The sequence below is a fragment of the Phascolarctos cinereus genome, unplaced genomic scaffold (genome assembly GCF_003287225.1).
Source record: "Phascolarctos cinereus isolate Bilbo 61053 unplaced genomic scaffold, phaCin_HiC Scaffold_726;HRSCAF=1367, whole genome shotgun sequence".
NCBI lineage: Eukaryota > Metazoa > Chordata > Mammalia > Diprotodontia > Phascolarctidae > Phascolarctos > Phascolarctos cinereus.
This window is the reverse complement of record NW_027556098.1, coordinates 353,532,927-353,543,186: the sequence shown is the minus strand read 5'-3', so window position 1 is coordinate 353,543,186 and position 10,260 is coordinate 353,532,927.

Sequence of the window (10,260 nt, the reverse complement as noted above, 5' to 3'; positions counted from 1 at the left end):
CTGCTACCTCACTCAGCTCTGCCAACTCTCAGATCTTAGGGCCTGCAACCCTATTTGCTCTAGAGTCCCAGGTGGAAACACTGATAACCAGCTGATATTTTCCCACTGAGAAGGGGGAAGGGCGAATGAAATTGGAGGAAGACAGATTGAGGAACCTGGGAATATGGGACAGAGCTCAAGGGACTAGGAAGGAACAGAAATGAAGGAGACAGGTGGTGGTGGGGGAGAATGAAATAGAGATGGGGAATGATTGGGGGGGCATGGAGATTGAGAGGAGAGACAGAGATAGAGAACATAAGAGTTAGAAATTTAGCATTTAGGGACAAGAAATGAAGGAACCCCTAAGTCATAGCATAGCATGAAGATCAATCCAATTCAGCCTACCAATTTGTTGTTAACTCTACACAAAGCAGAGTGCCCTAGGCACTAGAGGTTCAATAACACAGAAAAGTCTCTCCTCTTAAGGAGCTTACGTTTTAAGAGGGAGATATGACATGTACATAGATATGTAAATATAATGTAATATGAGGAATGATAGAGCCAAGTCACAGAATACTTCACTAAGAAAGAGGCACCTGAATTGAGACGTGGAAAAAAAAGATAAAGTACCTTAAAGACAGAGGTGAGATGGGAGGCCATTCTGGGCATCAGATACAGTCTGCAATAATGTACAGATATAAATCGGGTATATGGGATAGTTAAGGAGTAGTAGCACCTCTGGTGTGAGGACTTGCTGAACCCTTTTCAGGGCTATTCATCCACCTTTGGTGTCCATCTGACACTCGACCCTCACCTGTGGCTCCAAGAAGCTGTAGCATACGTAGTGGCCACACCCTAGTAAAACTCTCTCAGCAGATAGGCTAAACCAGGTTTTGAGTATAACCAACAGGTCTTAGACCTGTTGGTGAGTTAGGGGTGTCTTCCCCAAGCATGTGAAGACTTTCCCTGGTGGAATGGGCAGATAAGAACAATTTGTTCCAATGGCCATAAAGGTGGCTAAAGCAGATGCTGTGGAGAACTTAGAGCTTGGTCAGAAGGTGCCAAGGTCAATCACTGCATCCTGGGCCATCACCAGTCACCCTGACTTTTGTCTTGCCACTGGACTTCTTTGACTCTGGAAGGGAGAGTGGAGCTGATGACTTTGTATAACTCCACCTCACTTAAATCCAATTCTTGCACAAGTCAAGATGTCACCCCATGTCATTGGTCCTCTTCAAAAATGAAAGATAAACAACAGATATACATGATGAAATTAGAGTGCCTGCAGGCAACCTTTACTTGCACGTGGCTTACTCCAGACAAGATACTTCAAGTTAAAGCACTCTCTCTAAATTCACACAAAAACCATAGTTAATGAGCCCCCTAACAATTTATTTACTTTCGCTAGTCAGCCAGATAAAACACTTAATTCAAAGCAAAAGCATTTAATGAAAAAGCACCTGAAGATAAGTAGTAATAGAACATTTCCCCCATAAATGTAGAGCATACACAAACATGTACTCTTGGTGGGAAGAGTGGACATACCTAGGACACTTGTGTGAAGAGGGCACACTCATGTGTCAATATTGCCAGTGTCTTCCAGTGATGTCATTAACCTGCTTCCACTGGGTCTGCTTTCCAAATTGGTTTTGTATGTCTCTCTCTGTTCAGTGGTACTCCATTGGGCATGTGGTTACTGCTAGGTACTGTTGTACTACTTCTTTTCCTTAAGAGGGAAAGTAGATTCTATCTTTTAGCTTACAGCCCAGATGATAGGAGGGCAGCCAGGCCCTTCATACACCTCATAAAGATTATAGAAAAAATGCTCAGATACCTCTTCTCCAAAAGGATCCATCAAATCTTGGAGTCTGAGTTGTGCATAGCTTTTTTCTGCAGAAGGAAAATCTTTATTTCTAGAGCCCAAGTTCTTTTGGAACACAGAACAGCCAGGTGGCTAAGTTACAACTACAGGTACTTGAAAATTCTGCATCTGGAATCCATTGGCCCAGTAAACTATCTGACTTAGAGTTAGAAATTCTTTGTACCTCCTGCTTAAGTCCTTCTGGAGATACTGTGCTTTCAAATGCCATTTTTGGGTGGGAGAACCTTGCCAAGAAATTTCACAAGAGCTAGGTAGGTCTCAGGCACTGTAATTTTCCCAACCACACAAGATCCTTTAGGTTTCCCATGCAACTGAAAGGGGGAAGGAGAGGGAAAAGACAAGAACAAAAACCCTAGGTAGAGCAGTTATTGTGAAGAGGTATTGCCCTCAGCTTCAACTTTTCTTGTGTGTGTGTGTGTGTGTGTGTGTGTGTGTGTGTGTGTGTGTGTGTGTGTATGTGTGTATCCAGAAACAAACCTCCCAGCCTTTGAGCCTTCCCATAGAATTCTGAGCTTGAAGAACAGCTAGCAGTCTAGTTTAGGGAAAGGAACAAGCATTTATTAATTGCCTACTATGTACCAGGCATTGTGCTAAGTATTTTACAAATATCTCATTTGGCTAGAATGTAGAATTATTAAGAAGAGCAAAATGAAATACGGCTGGAAAGGTAGGTTGGAAACAGATTTGGCCTCCCTGAGTCCTAACTTCTGTTGGTTAGAATCATGACATGTCCTGCTCTGGCCCCTCAAAAGATCATAAAATCATTTACATGCCCCTAAGGCTTCTTTCACTTTCTTTGTGATCACTAGGTCAGCTAGATTATTTCAAATGATCCTTTTAGGCTTTGGTTGGAGTCATTATTATATCTTATAGGTATGAATGCACATATGAAGCCCTGTTACTGCAAACCCTAAGATAGGAAGAAGGAAATAAGCATTTATTAAGTGACTGCTATATGCCAGGCACTGTGTTAAGCACTTTACAAATATCTCATTTGATTCTTGCAATAACCCTGGGAGGAAGGCACTATTAGTATCCCTATTTTACAGTCGAGGAAATTGAAGTTAAGTGATTTGCCCAAGGTCACATAGCTAGTAAGTATCTGAGGAAGAATATGAATTCAGGTCTTCCTGACTCTAAGCCCAGTACTCCATCTACTGCCCTCCTAGTAGCCACTCAGCTGTCCTCCAGATAGGAAATGGACCTATGATTTCATTGGTATAGGATACTCTTAGGGGAAGAGGAGGAGGAACTCCCTTTATAAATTCAGGTTGGCATTCTCTGCAATTTACAGTCTTAGACTCTAGACTCTTGGTCCTAGAGACTGGAGATGTTAAATGACTTGCCCAGGACCATACAGCCAGGGCACATCAGATGCAAAACTGAACCTAGATCATCTTGACTTCAATGTCTCTCTATTCACTCTGCCTGCTGCCTCTCAGACTTAAGGCTACAAAGACAAAATGGAACTAAGAGTCTTCCTGCAACAGCTAATAAGGTGATATTAAGTTCCCCAGGGGACCTAGGGCTGATAACAAGTAGGAAGAACTGTGAACCTGAGCCCATACAGTATAAACAGAGTGACTATGTCACCTTTCTCCCCTGGGCCCTCTCATCTAAACTGATCATAAAAGTTGATTTAAGGGTATTTTTTATAGTGTCCTGGGCATGTTTCATGGGGCCATAATTGGATGTTACAATTCTTGATTAGAAGCAATGAAGAGAATAAACTTCTGAACAATTAAGCTGTACTAAAATAGAATAGATTGCCTTGAAAGGTTCCCTATTCCTGGAGTTGCTCAGGCAAAGGCTACACTTAGCTGGGAGTTTCACATACCAAATTTAGAGTCCAGAACTCTGAAATTATAATCTCTGACATCTCTTCTTCTCTTGCCTCTCCTGTGCATTTATTCACACTAACCTAACATTTCACCATTTTGGTGGTCTTTGTTTTGTCACCTCTACTCCCCTTTCTACCTTTCTTCCTCTGGCTTTGCTTGCCTTTATTCCCAGCCTTGACCCTGTGGATTGCCACTTCTACTGCTCCAGAATCTTTTCAATCCTTTGCCCTCTCATCTTCTATCCCTCTGTGTGCCTTAGTTTCCTCAACTGTAAAATGGGGATAATAAAAGCATATATATGTGTGTATATACACACACACACACACACACACTATATATATATATATGTGTGTGTGTATATATATATACATACACATATATATATATATATATATATATATATATACATACATACATACACACACGTATAAATTATGGGGTTGTTGTGAAGATCAAATGAAATTATATTTGTAAAGTTCTTGGGACAGTGCTTGGCACATGGTTAATCAGTGCTTGGTATATGGCATTAATAAATACTCTTTCCTCCCCCTTCCATCCCTTCATTTCTCCCTCTTGACCTTTAAATCCTTATCCACTGGTAACTCCTACCATCTGATTTCTCCAATCCTGTTTTAAGGCTGCTGAGCATAGTTGGAGAAATGTTGAAATCAAGATGATTTCATTACCTATGGATTCAAGGCACATAATCTCAGTTGGGCCCTTACTGCTGTTTGAATATTTTTCCATTCTACCTTACTCTTTATATCATTCCTCAGGGCAACAATACTAAACATTTCTTTCCCTTTGATCATCTCTATGCCATACTGCCTCTACCCTGGCTATCATTCTCATTTTCCTCCTACTGGTACTTTGAATTCTTCCCCTGCCTGGGTTGCAAGTATTCTGCTGCATATTTGACAACCAGCTTTCAGGGGAAAAAATTGTGTGCAGGACATACTTTTAAAGTTTAATCTGCATTATTAACATTTTCTCCATCACTTTCTTAAGTCTAGACAATCAACAAAACAATAAATCAAGCCCTGATTTGTAGTGTTTGTGGATTTCCAGCTCACACTGAAAATTCAACAGGGGAGGTTGGAGCTGGCTCCAGCATATTCCTGGATGTGGGACTCTGATAGGTGAACATTTTGTCAGAAGCCAGGCCCTCAAACCAACTCCAGCCATCTCCACACTATTCCAAGGTTGGTACACCTCTCCCTTCTGTCAATTCCCCTTCACATGTTATCTTTCCCATTATAATGTAAGCTTTTTAAGGTCAGTACTGATAGGATTGCTTGTATTTGTGTCCCTAGCACTTAGCACTATGCCTGGCACACTTAAGTGCTTAACAAATGTTCTATCTATCCATCTGAGTGTCCATCTAGCCATATGTCCATCTGTCTGTCATCTATTCTTTTCTCACCACCAATCCTATTAGACCACCCCTCCAATTAAGTGAGACCTAGCTCCCTATTTCTTTAAGATAATTGAAACCACACCCCTAGAGCTTTTTTAGTTTTTCCTTCTTCTTCAAACAGTGGAAAGACCACTGACTTGTAGTCAAGATGATCTGGGTTTGAGTCTTACCTTTGACACTCACTTGTTGTGTGACCTTGGACAAGCCGCATAACGTATGTCTGTTTCTTTATATGTAAAACGATGACAATAATCCATGTGGTACTTATCTCACAGAGTTATTGTGAACATATGTAAAATGCTTTGCAAACTTGGAAGCACTATATATAAATGTCAATTGTTCTTGTTATGATAAAAACAATAGTAATAATAATATAAGTAATAAATCAATCAGTAAACATTTATTAAGAGCCTACTACATGCCAGGTACTGTGTTAGGCACTGGCAATACAAAAAGAGGCAAAATACAGTCCTTGCTAGTAGTCCCTACTAGTAGTACTTCTAGTAATAGTAGTAGCATAGAGGAGTAGTACTAGTAGGTGGTGGTAGTGGTAGTAGTACTAGTAGTAGCAGTAGTATGTAAGAGGCAGTGTTGAAAATCAGATAAAGAGCTAGCCTTGCAGTTGGAAAGATCTGACATACATTGACTACATGGCCCTAAGCTAATACTCTGTGCTGCAAAGCAAGTGTCCATTTACATTATTAAAAGAGTTCCCTTTATCACTGGAATCATAAGTCTTATCCAATCTGTTATTCCTTTCTCCCCTTTCCTCCAATGACATAAGAGATACCTTTCTCTCCTACTCATTATGGCTAACTGGCCTACCTGAGCCCTTGATCTCATGCATTTCAATGTCTTCCAGGACCTTGCTTCAGAAATCATTCCCATTTTCTCAGACTTCATTTTTTTTCTTCTATAGCTCCCAGCTTTTTTCCTCTTCTTACAAAAAACAGGCAAAATCAACACTAATGTTTCTTTTTTAAAGCATTCTCTTGATCTTTCCAATCCATCCAGCTACTCTGTCATATCTCTCCTCCCCTTCACTGCTAAACTTCTTGAAAAAAGTTGCCTATAAAATTAAAACAACTCTGAGATACCATATCACACCTATCAGATTGGCTAACATGACAAAGCAGGAAAATCATAAGTGTTGGAGAAGATGTGGGAAAATTGGAGCACTAAGGCATTGTTGGTGGAGTTGTGAACTGATCTAACCATTCTGGAGAGCAATGTGGAACTATGCCCAAAGGCCTACCCTTTGCTCCAGCAATACCACTAGTAGGTCTGTATCCCAAAGAGATAATAAAAAAAGAAAAGGACCCACTTGTACAAAAATGTTTATAGCAGCTCTTTTTTGTGGTGGCCAAGAATTGGAAATTGAGGGGATGCCCATCAATTGGGAATGGCTGAACAAGTTGTGATATATGAATGTAATGGACATAATGCTATTGTTCCATAAGAAATGGTGAGCAGTCAAATTTCATAAAAACCTGGAAATACTTGCATGAATTGATTCTGAATGAAGTGAGCAGAACCAAGAGAACATTATGCAATGACTGACTTTGTTAGACTGAGCTCTTCTCAGCAATGCAATGATCTAGAAAATTCCAAAAGACTCATGATGTATCTTGAGAAAGAATTATGGAGTCTGAATGCAAATTGAAGCATACTATTTTCTCTCTTTTTTTTCCTTTCTAGTGATTTTCCCCTTTTGTTTTGATCCTTCTTTCACAACATAAGTAATGTGGAAATGTTTAATATGATTGTACATGTATAGCCCATATCAAATTGCATGCTGGGGAGGTGGGAGAGGAAGGAAGGGGGAATTTAGAACTCAAAATCTTATAAAAGTGAATGTTGAAAACTCAAATAAATAAATTAATTTTAAAAATTGCCTATACCTGAAGTGTTTCTACTTTCTGACTACCCACTTTCTCCTTAACCCTCCATAGTTAGACTTCTCCCCTCACTACTCTACTGAAACTGCTTTCTCTAAAGTTACCAACAACATCCAGTTTACTGAATTCAGTGGCTCTCCTCCCCATTTCTAATACTCTGTCTTTTTCTCTAGATTTTGGCATTGTTGACCATCCTCTCCAGTGTGATCTTAGCTTTAGAGAGATGCCTCACTTTCCTAGAGCTCCTACTTCTCTAGATGATCATTGTCTCTCCTTTTTTCTACTGCTTAATGTGAGCATTCTCCAAAGATATGTCCTCAGCATTCATTTCCCTCTTTACTTCTCTCCTATGACAATTTCATTCATCTCCATGGTCTTGATTATCATCCCCCTGCAGATAACTTCCCAAATCTACAGCTTTGGTCCAGATCTCTCTTATGAACTACCTATAAGAAGCTCTTCCTCACTAGATATCTCATTAGCACTTCAAAATAACATGTCCTAAACTGAACTCATCTTTCTCTCTAAATCTGCTCTTTTTCTGACTTCACCAGATCTGCTATGTTCATAATTTTGTAGCTGTCTTTGACTCTTTCCATTTCTTCACTATTCATATTCAATCAGTCAAATTATCAGGTCCTTTCTAACCCATCTTAAAAACACCTCTCTATTCCCATTGTAAACACACAAGTTTAGGCCCTAATCATCACCCCCCTGAACTATTACAATAGTTCACTACAGGTTTTCCAATCTCCACTTTCTACCCAGTCCAATCCATTCTTCATCTCACTGCCAAAATAATGTATAGATCTAGTCATGCCACTCCTCTACTCAAAAATCTTCTGTGCCTCCTTAATAAAGTTTATGCTCTCAGCATTATCCTGAGTTCAGGTGTGTGTGAAATTCCTTACGTAAGGTGTAAAAGTTCTCTTTTGCCCTGTTGGCATTAATGAAGCTTCCTTAATAAATTTCCTTTCCTTTTAAATTTCCTTGTCAGGAAATTTCTTTGATAAGGTACGAATTTTTCACCTTATCCTGAATTGTTCCACCACACTGAACATGACTAAATGATTCACAGCCAATTCACACACCTAGGCTACACTCGTAGAGCTGGGATTTTAAAAAGCAGGTTGGAAAGCTAGAAGAGAGGAAAATCATAGTTGGGAGCTTAGACAGACAGAAACTGAACATCCATAGACTGTTTCCTGGAAGGAAATCTGCACAGCTAGTGGCTCTACCAGGGAGCCAAGAACTGCTGGGAACTGTGGGGCCCCAGTTAGTGGTGTTTGACAGAGGATTCTCAGGAACCAGAGGAAGGGGTTCCTAGAACAAGTTTCCTGGATTTGGGGGAGGATTTCCTTGGATAAGCAAGGTTTGAAGCCAAGAATCAGCAAGGGACTGAGTCTCAATGTGGAAAAGCAAACTCAGGCCCGGTCTTTTGCTATGTTCTATGTAGACTTTGAAGGTCCATGTAAGAGGGAACAACTCTCTAGTGAGTGCAAATGGTTCCTTCACTTTTTGTTGTTGTTTTTTGTTTTGTTTTGTTTTGGAAAGAAGTGTTGCACCCAGGGTGGTACTAGAAATTTGGAAGACAATATGGGTAACTGAGGGGAAGCAGGGATTCACTAAAGACAGAAAGAGAATTGTCTTCTTTACAGGCTCAGGTATGAGTTCTTTCAGTTTTAAAAATCAGGTTAAATAAAACCTATCCTATATTACATGTATTCTCAGACTAAGTATTTGAATGGTAGCTGAGGGATTTTTCTTTTTCATAGAGATGTAGAAGTGAGGCAAATCCTGTTATTCTCAGAGGAAACCCTGAGTGGGGTTAGAAGCAAAAAAGGAGGATTATAAAAAGTCCCTCAGATTTTTCGTGGCCCATGTAAACTCATGCTTTTGGTCCTGGGCCACTGAATACCTACTGAGCCCCTATAGTCTGGTACTACACTGAATTTCTAGCCTCATCCTTTTGATGCTATAGTCAAACTAGGTAATTCTTTCCTCCCCAAATATTCACTGTCCTCTCATACCTCCATACCTTTACTGAGGCTGTTTTCTATGCCCAGAATATTCTCTCTCCCCATCTTTGCCTGTTGAACCCAACCTTTAAAGACCAATATAAATGTTCACACCTCCAGGAAGCTTTCCCCTTTTCCCCTCAGTTGATAATGACATTCAGCAATTCAATTCAACTAACATTTATTAGGTGCCTCTATTTGCCAAGTGCTGGAGATATAAAGACAAATTAGGTCTTGTCCATAGAGAACTTTTATCTCTACTAGACCTCCCATCACCATTTTATTTTGTAACTCTCTAATGGACATAACCCACACTCTCATTCACTGGACTTTTATCTGGAGACTGTGGCATAGAGAATGAGAGCTAGCCTTTGAGTCAGGAAGATGTAGATTATGTCAAGTCTCTGACTGCTGCTGGTTGTGAGACCCTGGGCAAATCCATTACTTTCAGTGCCCCAGACAACTCTAAAGCTATAAATTGCAGAGCAAATGACTGCTCTGCATTGCTAGAAAGACCAAAACCATAGGTCTAATCTAAAAAAGCAATTTCTCATGTAATACTCTATTGTCCTATTTTGGTTTCCATCCCCCTTGCTAGACAGTGAGCTCCTTGAGATGGGGGCTTTGTTTTTTGCCCAGTCCCATAGTGCAGTGCTGTACTCACACTAACTAAATGTTTGTTGATAATTGAGTTTGATTTTCATGTTGGTTGGTCAGGTATGGGTTGGACAAGATGCATTCACTTCCACATCTGAGATCCTGTGAGTTAGCGTGGTGAGGATCACTGAGTTTGGAGTTTAAAGACTTTTTTTGGAATCCTGGATCTGCTACTAAGTTGTATTTATGACCTTGGGCAAATGGCTCTGAAGAAGCAAATGGCTACCCAGGAGGGGACTAGACCAAAATGATTTCTAAGATTCCTTCTAAATCATACACTTATTATTATTGTTTTTTTCCTTTTTGGTGAGGCAATCAGGGTTAAGTGACTTGCCCAGAGTCACACAGCTAGTCAGCGTCAAGTGTCTGAGGTCACATTTGAACTCAAGTCCTCCTAACTCCAAGGCTGGAGCTCTATCCACAGTGCCACCTAGCTGCCCTATCGCACCCTTATTATTCTAAAAGTTCAGAGTCTATTCTCAGGGCAAGGAGAAAAGGGACAGGGAATAGGATTTTCTGAGACCAGGAACTAGCAGGGAATTCAGTGAAGGTCAAAAAAGTTTTCAAG